This window comes from Arachis hypogaea, chromosome 16 (genome assembly GCF_003086295.3).
Source record: "Arachis hypogaea cultivar Tifrunner chromosome 16, arahy.Tifrunner.gnm2.J5K5, whole genome shotgun sequence".
Taxonomy (NCBI): Eukaryota; Viridiplantae; Streptophyta; class Magnoliopsida; order Fabales; family Fabaceae; genus Arachis; species Arachis hypogaea.
In genome coordinates, this window is record NC_092051.1 from 117184730 (window position 1) to 117194506 (window position 9777).

At 40.2% G+C, this 9777-nt stretch overlaps 1 non-coding gene across 1 annotated transcript; it reads left to right on the top strand.

Annotated features, from left to right (window-relative positions):
* The first annotated feature begins 9319 nt into the window (after positions 1–9319).
* On the top strand, positions 9320–9427 carry LOC112761024 (small nucleolar RNA R71). Its single transcript, XR_003181433.1, has one exon. It is a non-coding gene; the product is annotated as a small nucleolar RNA R71 (small nucleolar RNA).
* Positions 9428–9777: the final 350 nt, after the last annotated feature.

Below are 9777 nucleotides of genomic sequence, written 5' to 3' on the forward strand. Positions count from 1 at the left end.
TGTGTCACCACAATTCAAAATCAATAACCGAGAGTAGAATCCCGGGTCGTTCTCCCTAGGAGTTGCCCTAAGATGCACATCATTGGTTAAGAGTTCTCTTGGTAGTTTGAAGTTGAGTACAAGAAAGGTAAATGAACATGAATTAAAGCAATGAGCAATTAACAATTGAACTAAGGAAAACAAGAACTTAAACTAGCAAGTGAATGACAATCAATCAATGTAAAATCCTTGGCTAGGGGTGAGAATTAGAATTCTTATCCTGATTGTCTCCATCAATTGTGATAACAATTGGTTATTGCTCCACTTAGTTAACCTCTAACTATGAAGGAAAGTCAAGTGGAGATAATCAATTTGAGTCCACAAGTCCTAGTCAAATCCTAAGGAGAGACTAGAGTTAGTGTCATTCAAATCAATTAGCAATTTTCAATTATCAATCAACAAAAGGCTTTGACAATTCAAGTGTCTCCAATTACCCAACCCCCAAGCCAAGAGTGAAAATCTACTCCATAACCATAATTGACATTTTCTCAAACACTTGGTGAACAAGAATGAAAGGCATTGTGAAATTGAGAAGAGAATTCAAAATTAGAGCTATCTACTACAAGTAATCAACAACAATAAAGCAATTAACAACAATGAACATGAAATTCCTCAATGCATTAATAGAAATCAATGTGAACAAGATCCAAATCCTAGATCCAAAATAACTAGAGTAAGATGAATACTAAATTGAGAGTAGAAGAATGAGATCTACAAGTTGAAGCAATATAAAATCGAAACTAAAACAAATCTAACCAAAGGATCCAAGTGAAATTAAAATTGAGAAAGCCAAAACCTAGAGAGAAGTTAGAGTTTCTCTCCCTAGAACCATCAACTCCCAAAAACTAGCTAGAAAATTGCCTAATGTGTGAATGCCCCTTTCTTCCTTGGTCCCTTGGGTCTTTTCCCTCCAGAATTCTGCTCAAATTGGGCCTGGAGCTCTTCAGAAATCGCCAGTCACGATTTCACTAATGAAGTCACGTGCCGAGCGTCACGTGTGCGCGTGGTACACGCGTATGCGTCGTCTGGGTTTTTGCGAGCCACGCGTACACGTCAAGTGCGCGTACACGTCGATGAGATTTTTGCCCATCCACGCGGATGCGTCAACTTTGTGCGCCAATCCCAAATCCAAGCTCCCACACGTGCGCGCCGGCCACGCATGCGCGTCGATGCCAATGCTCCAAAGCTCCATTTTTCATGCTCCTTCCACTTATGCATGCTTCCTTCCTCTCTTCTAGACCATTCTTGCCCCTATAAACTTTGAAATCACTTAACAAACAAATCACGACATCGAATGGTAATAGAGGGAGATAAAATATAGAATATTCAAGGCCTAAAAAGCATGTTTTCAATCATCAAGCAAAACTAGGAAAGAGACACAAAACTACACATTTTATATGGATAAGTGTGATAGAATATTGATAAAACTCCCCAAATTCTACACAAAATAAACCCTAAAATTAGAGTTTATCAATGAATTTTGGGTTGAAATGAGTGTATTATCAACTTATATTGCACTTATTCATTGAAAATACCTAGTTTTGTGAATTTCTCCTAATTGTGCTTAATGGTAAAAAACATGCTTTTTATGCTTGAAAATTGCTAAATTTAATTCATTGTTATCCCATTCGATGTCTTGATGTGTTGGTTTGAGTGATTGAAGGTTTACAAGGAAAAAATGGCTTGAAAAAATGGAGAAAAAGTATGCAAAAGTGGAGAATTCATGAAGAAATAAAGATTGGAGATTTTCATAGTTGTGCATACGCATGGGTCATGCGTACGCATCATTCACAATTCGCGGTTACGCATGGTAGATGTGACGTATGACCCCAATCTCGTGTCTCACTTAAAATGGTACGTGACTCGCAATTTCTGGCCCAATTTTGGCTCAATACAACTCATTTCTGAAGCATTTAAAGGTACGACTCAAGGGAGATCAACCAAGTAGAGTAAGAAGAGTGTAGGAAGTAGTGTATCAAGTAGAGTAAAAGGTAGTGTAGCAAGTAGTGTAGAACCATGTTTTAGGCTAATTTGGATTTTATGGTTTTTAGTTTAGTTTCTTTTTAGTTCTAGAATTTAATCTTGTTTCAAATTAGTTTTCTTTAATTTTTATTGTTCTAGCATCTTAGTTTGTTTAGTTTTACTTGTTAGTTCTTTTATTTTGTCAATTTTAGTTTATGAACACTTGTTTGAATTTCATTTTCCTTTAATACGATTCTATGTTTTCATGTTTATTGTTGCTTATTTAGATTGTGGTTATTGCTTTCTTTTTTTGGTAGTTATATATTTTATAATTCTTGCAATTTATCATGTTTTCCTTATGTATTCTAAGTGTTTGTTCAAATTCCTTCTTTACTTTTAGAGTAGAATTTTGTATTCTTGGCTTGGAATTGAGGACTTAGGTGACCTTGAGTCATTGATGTTCAATATTGATTGGTAAGTTAGGGTTGTTAGTTGGTTTTATTTCCACTGACGCTAATCTTTTAGTAAGTCTAATTAGTAAGTTGGCTAGGACTTGTGGATTAAGATCAATTATGCCTATTTGACTTTCTTCCGATGTTTAGGGATGACGAAGTGGGATTAACTCTTATTAATTACTATGTTTGTGGTCAATGACTTGGATAGAAAATTTTAACTCTCAATCCTTGCCAAGATGTCTTTTAGCACTTGAATTTCTTTGTTTGCTCTCTATTTTCTTGTCATTTAATTTCTTATCTTTTGCATTTCTGGTACGCAGAATCGTGATTACACTTTAATTATGTAAAATTTATCGCTCTTTCTTTCCCTGGTAATGGCGCCAAAAACATGATGCCAAGACCATGGTTCACAACTCCGTGTAACTAACCAGCAAGTGCACTGGGTCGTCCAAGTAATACCTTACGTGAGTAAGGGTCGAATCCCACGGAGATTGTTGGTATGAAGCAAGCTATGGTCACCTTGCAAATCTTAGTTAGGCAGATATAAATTGATAATGGTGTTTTCGAATAATAATTAATAGAATAGGGATAGAAATACTTATGTAATTCATTGGTGAGAATTTCAGATAAGCGAATGGAGATGCTTTTCGTTCCTCTGAACCTCTGCTTTCCTGCTATCTTCATCCAGTCAGTCTTACTCCTTTCCATGGCTGGCTTTATGTGATACATCACCACTGTCAATGGCTACTTTCGGTCATCTCTCGGGAAAATGATCCAATGCCCTGTCACGGCACGGCTAATCGTCTGGACTCTGGAGGCATCACCCTTGTCAATGGCTTCATCTTATCCTCTCAGTGAAAATGGTCAATGCACCCTGTCACGGCACGGCTATTCATCTGTCGGTTCTCGATCATGCTGGAATAGGATTTACTATCCTTTTGCGTCTGTCACTAACGCCCTGCAATCGCGAGTTTGGAGCTCGTCACAGTCATTCAATCATTGAATCCTACTCGGAATACCACAGACAAGGTTTAGACCTTCAGGATTCTCTTGAATGCCGCCATCATTCTAGCTTACGCCACGAAGATTCTGATTAAGAGATCTAAGAGATACTCATTCAGTCGACGGTAGAACGGAAGTGGTTGTCAGGCACGTGTTCATAGGGAATGATGATGATTGTCACGTTCATCACATTCAGATTGAAGTACGAATGGGTATCTTAGAAGCGAAACAAGATGAATTGAATAGAAAACAGTAGTACTTTGCATTAATCTTCGAGGAACAGCAGAGCTCCACACCTTAATCTATGGAGTGTAGAAACTCTACCGTTAAAAATACATAAGTGAAAGGTCCAGGCATGGCTGAATGGCCAGCCCCTCTGATCTAAGAACCAGGCGTCCAAAGATGTCAAATACAATAGTGAAATGTCCTATTTATAATAAACTAGCTACTAGGGTTTACAGAAGTAAGTAATTGATGCATAAATCCACTTCCGGGGCCCACTTGGTGTGTGCTTTGGCTGAGCTTGAGTTTTGCACGTGTAGAGGTCCTTTCTGGAGTTGAACGCCAGCTTTTGTGCCAGTTTGGGCGTTCAACTCTGGTTTTGGCTCCTTTTCTGGCGCTGGACGCCAGATTTGGGTAGAAAGCTGGCGTTGAACGCCAGTTTATGTCGTCTATTCTTGGCCAAAGTATGGACTATTATATATTGCTGGAAAGCCCTGGATGTCTACTTTACAACGCAATTGGAAGCGTGCCATTTCGAGTTCTGTAGCTCCAGAAAATCTACTTTGAGTGCAGGGAGGTCAGAATCCAACAGCATCAGCAGTCCTTCTTCAACCTCTGAATCTGATTTCTGCTCAAGTCCCTCAATTTCAGCCAGAAAATACCTAAAATTACAGAAAAACACACAAACTCATAGTAAAGTACAGAAATGTGAATTTAACATAAAAACTAATGAAAACATCCCTAAAAGTAACTAGATCCTACTAAAAACATACTAAAAACAATGTCAAAAAGCGTATAAATTATCCGCTCATCACAACACCAAACTTAAATTGTTGCTTGTCCCCAAGCAACTGAAAATCAAATAGGATAAAAAGAAGAGAATATACTATAAATTTCAAACTATCAATGAAACATAGCTTTAATCAAATGAGCGGGACTTATAGCTTTTTGCCTCTTGAATAGTTTTGGCATCTCACTTTATCCATTGAGGTTCAGAATGATTGGCATCTATAGGAACTCAGAGTTCAGATGGTGTTATTGATTCTCCTAGTTCAGTATGATGATTCTTGAACACAGCTTCTTTATGAGTCTTGGCCGTGGCCCTAAGCACTTTGTTTTCCAGTATTACCACCAGATACATAAATGCCACAGACACATAATTGGGTGAACCTTTTCAGATTGTGACTCAGCTTTGCTAAAGTCCCCAATTAGAGGTGTCCAGGGTTCTTAAGCACACTCTTTTTTTTGCTTTGGACCTTGACTTTAACCGCTCAGTCTCAAGTTTTCACTTGACACTTACACGCCACAAGCACATGGTTAGGGACAGCTTGGTTTAGCCGCTTAGACCAGGATTTTATTCCTTTTAGGCCCTCCTATCCACTGATGCTCAAAGCCTTGGGATCCTTTTTATTGCCCTTTCCTTTTGGTTTTAAGGGTTATTGGCTTTTTGCTCTTGCCTCTTGGTTTTAAGAGCTTTTGGCTTTTTCTGCTTGCTTTTCTTTCTATTATTTTTTTTTCTGCAAGCTTTGTTCTTTGTTGCTTTTTCTTGCTTCAAGAATCATTTTTATGATTTTTCAGATTATCAAATAACATGTCTCCTAGTCATCATCCTTTCAAGAGCCAACATATTTAACATTCTTAAACAACAACTTCAAAAGACATATGCACTGTTCAAGCATTCATTCAGAAAACAAGAAGCATTGTCACCACATCAATATAATTAAACTAAGTTCAAGGATAAATTCGAAAGTCATGTACTTCTTGTTCTTTTGAATTAAAACATTTTTTCATTTAAGAGAGGTGATGGATTCATAGGACATTTATAACTTTAAGACAAAGTTACTAACTACTAATGATCATGTAATGAAGACACAAACATAGATAAACACATAACATAGAAAACGAAAAACAGAGAAAGTAAGAACAAGGAATGAATCCACCTTAGTGATGGTGGCGTTTCCTTCTTGAGGAACCAATGATGTCCTTGAGTTCTTCTATGTCTCTTCCTTGTCTTTGTTGCTCCTCCCTCATTGCTTTTTGATCTTCTCTTATTTCATGGAGCATGATGGAGTGCTCTTGATGTTCCACCCTTAGTTGTCCCATATTGGAACTCAATTCTCCTAGGGAGGTGTTGATTTGCTCCCAATAGTTTTGTGGAGGAAAGTGCATTTGAGGCATTTCCGGGATCTCATGGTGATGAGCTTCATACGCCTCTTGAGCTCCATGAATAGGCTCTCTTGCTTGCTCCATCTTCTTCTTGGTGATGGGCTTGTCCTCTTTAATGAGGATATCTCCCTCTATGTCAATCCCAGCCGAATTGCATAGGTGGCAAATGAGGTGGGGAAAAGCTAACCTTGCCATAGTGGAAGACTTGTCAGCCACCTTGTAGAGTTCTTGAGGTATAATCTCATGAACTTCCACCTCTTCTCCAATCATGATGCTATGGATCATGATGGCCCGGTCTATAGTGACTTCAGACCGGTTGCTAGTGGGAATGATTGAGCATTGAATGAACTCCAACCATCCTCTAGCTACAGGCTTGAGGTCCAATCTTCTTAGTTGAACCGGCTTGCTTTTGGAGTCAATCTTCCATTGAGCTCCTTCCACGCATATGTCCATAAGGACTTGGTCCAACCTTTGATTAAAGTTGACCCTTCTAGTGTAGGGGCGTTCATCTTCTTGCATCATGGGCAAGTTAAACGCCAACCTCACATTCTCCGGACTAAAATCTAAGTATTTCTCCCGAACCATTGTAACATAGTTCTTTGGATCCGGGTTCTTACTTTGATCATGGTTCTTGGTGATCCATGCATTAGCATAGAACTCTTGAACCATTAGGATGCCGACTTATTGGATGGGATTTGTTAGAACTTCCCAACCTCTTCTTTGAATTTCATGTCGGATTTCCGGATACTCATTTCTTTTGAGTTTGAAAGGGACCTTAGGGATCACCTTCTTCTTGGCCACAACATCATAGAAGTGGTCTTGATGGGCTTTGGAGATGAACATTTCCATCTCCCATGACTCGGATGTGGAAGCTTTTGTCTTCCCTTTCCCCTTTCTAGAGGATTCTCCGGTCTTAGGTGCCATCAATGGTAATGGAAAAACAAAAAGCTTATGCTTTTACCACACCAAACTTAGAATTTTGCTCGCCCTCGAGCAATAAAAGAAAGAATAGATGAAGAAGAAGAAGGAATGGAGGAGAGGGAGAGTGGGAAGTATTTCGGCCAAGAAGGGTGTAGAGGGGTGTGTTGTGTGAATTTGATGAAGAATGGAGGGCTTTATATAGGGAAGGGAGGGGGGAAAGGTTTCGGCCATATGGGTGGGTTTGGGTGGGAAATTGGTTTTGAATTTTGAAGGTAGGTGGAGTTTATGAGGTAGGTTTATGGGGAAGAGTGGATGGATGTGAGTGGTGAAGGGTTTTTGGGGAAGAGTGTTAATGGGGTTGTGTGAAAGAGAGTGGTGAGAAGAAGTGAGTGGAGGTAGGTGGGGATCCTGTGGGGTCCACAGATCTTGAGGTGTTCAAGGATTCATCCCTGCACCCATTAGGCATGTAAAAATGCCTTTGCACACAACTCTGGGCGTTCAGCGCCAGGTTGGTGGCCATTTTGGGCGTTCAATGCCCATTTGTGTGCCATTTCTGGCGTTGAATGCCAGAACCATGCCTGTTCTGGCGTTCAGCGCCCAGAAGCTGCCCATTTTGGGCGTTCAGCGCCAGAACCATGCTCTGTTCTGGCGCTGAACGCCAGACAGATGCTCCTCCAGGGTGTGATTTTTCTTCTGCTGTTTTTTATTCCGTTTTCAATTTTTATATTTATTTTGTGACTCCACATGATCATGAGCCTACAAAGACATATAACTAAGAAAAATATAGTTAGATAAATAAAAATTGGGTTGCCTCCCAACAAGTGCTTCTTTAATGTCAATAGCATGACAGTGGGCTCTCATGGAGCCTCACAGATGTGCAGAGCTTTGTTGAGACTCTCCAACACCAAACTTAGAGTTGGATATGGGAGTTCAACACCAAACTTAGAGTTTGGTTGTGGCCTCCCAACACTAAACTTAGAGTTTGACTGTGGGGGCTCTGGTTGACTCTGCTTTGAGAGAAGCTTTTTCTGCTTCCTCTCCATGGTTGCAGAGGGAGATCCTTGAGTTTTGAACACAAGGGAGTCCTCATTCCATTGAAGGACTATTTCACCTCCGTCAACATCAATCACAGCTCTTGCTGTGGCCAGAAAAGGTCTTCCTAGGATGATGGATTCATCCTCTTCCTTTCCAGTATCCAGGACTATGAAATCAGCAGGGATATAAAGGCCTTCAACCTTTACTAATACGTCCTCTACTTGTCCATACGCCTGTTTTCTTGAATTGTCTGTCATCTCTAGTGAGATTTTAGCAGCTTGCACCCCATAGATTTCCAGTTTCTCTATTACAGAGAGGGGCATGAGGTTTATCCCTGAACCGAGGTCACACAGAGCCTTAAAGATCATGGTGCCTATAGTACAAGGTATTATGAACTTTCCAGGATCCTGTCTCTTCTGAGGCAATGTCAGTTGATCCAGATCACTTAGTTCATTGATGAACAAGGGAGGTTCAACTTCCCAAGCATCAATGCCAAATAATTTGGCATTCAGCTTCATGATTGCACCAAGAAACTTGGCAGTTTGCTCTTCAGTAACATCCTCATTCTCTTCAGAAGAGGAATACTCATCAGAGCTCATGAAAGGCATAAGGAGGTTCAATGGAATCTCTATGGTCTCTAGATGAGCCTCAGAGTCCTTTGGTTCCTCAGAGGGAAGCTCCTTATTGATCACTGGACGTCCCAGGAGGTCTTCCTCCTTGGGATTCACGTCCTCTCCTCTCCTCACAGGTTCGGCCATGGTGCTTATGTCAATGGCCTTACACTCTCATTTTGGATTATCTTCTGTATTGCTTGGGAGAGTACTAGGAGGGATTTCAGTGATCCTTTTACTCAGCTGGCCCACTTTTGCTTCCAGATTTCTAATGAAAGATCTTGTTTCATTCATGAAACTTACAGTGGCCTTAGACAGATCAGAGACTAAATTTGATAAATTGGAAGTATTTTGTTCAGAGTTCTCTGTCTGTTGCTGAGTGGATGATGGAAAAGGCTTGCTATTGCTAAACCTGTTTCTTCCACCATTATTAAAGCCTTGTTGAGGCTTTTGATCCTTCCATGAGAAATTTGGATGATTTCTCCATGATGAGTTATAGGTGTTTCCATAAGGTTCACCTAAGTAATTTACCTCTGCTATTGCAGGGTTTTCAGGATCATAAGCTTCTACTTCAGAAGATGCCTCTTGAGTACTGTTGGATGCAGCTTGCATTCCATGCAGACTCTGAGAGATCATATTGACTTGCTGAGTCAATATTTTCTTCTGAGCCAATATGGCATTCAGAGTATCAACTTCAAGAACTCCCTTCTTCATAGGCGTCCCATTGCTCACAGGATTCCTTTCAGAAGTGTACATGAACTGGTTATTAGCAACCATGTCAATGAGTTCTTGAGCTTCTGCAGGCGTTTTCTTTAGGTGAATGGATCCACCTGCAGAAGTGTCCAGTGACATCTTTGATAGCTCAGATAAACCATCATAGAATATATCCAGGATGGTCCATTCTGAAAGCATGTCAGAAGGACACTTTTTGGTCAACTGTTTGTATCTTTCCCAAGCTTCATAGAGGGATTCACCTTCTTTCTGTCTGAAGGTTTGAACATCAGCTCTAAGCTTGCTCAGCTTTTGAGGAGGAAAGTACTTGGCTAAGAAAGTCGTGACCAGCTTATCCCAAGAGTTCAGGCTGTCTTTGGGTTGAGAATCCAACCATAATCTAGCTCTGTCTCTTACAGCAAAGGGGAAAAGCATGAGCCTGTAGACTTCAGGATCTACTCCATTAGTCTTAACAGTATCACATATCTGCAAGAATTCAGTTAAGAACTGAAAAGGATCTTCAGATGGAAGTCCATGAAACTTGCAGTTCTACTGCATCAGAGAAACTAATTGAGGTTTCAGCTCAAAGTTGTTTGCTCCAATGGCAGGAATGGAGATGCTTCTTCCATGTAAATTGAAATTAGGTGCAGTAA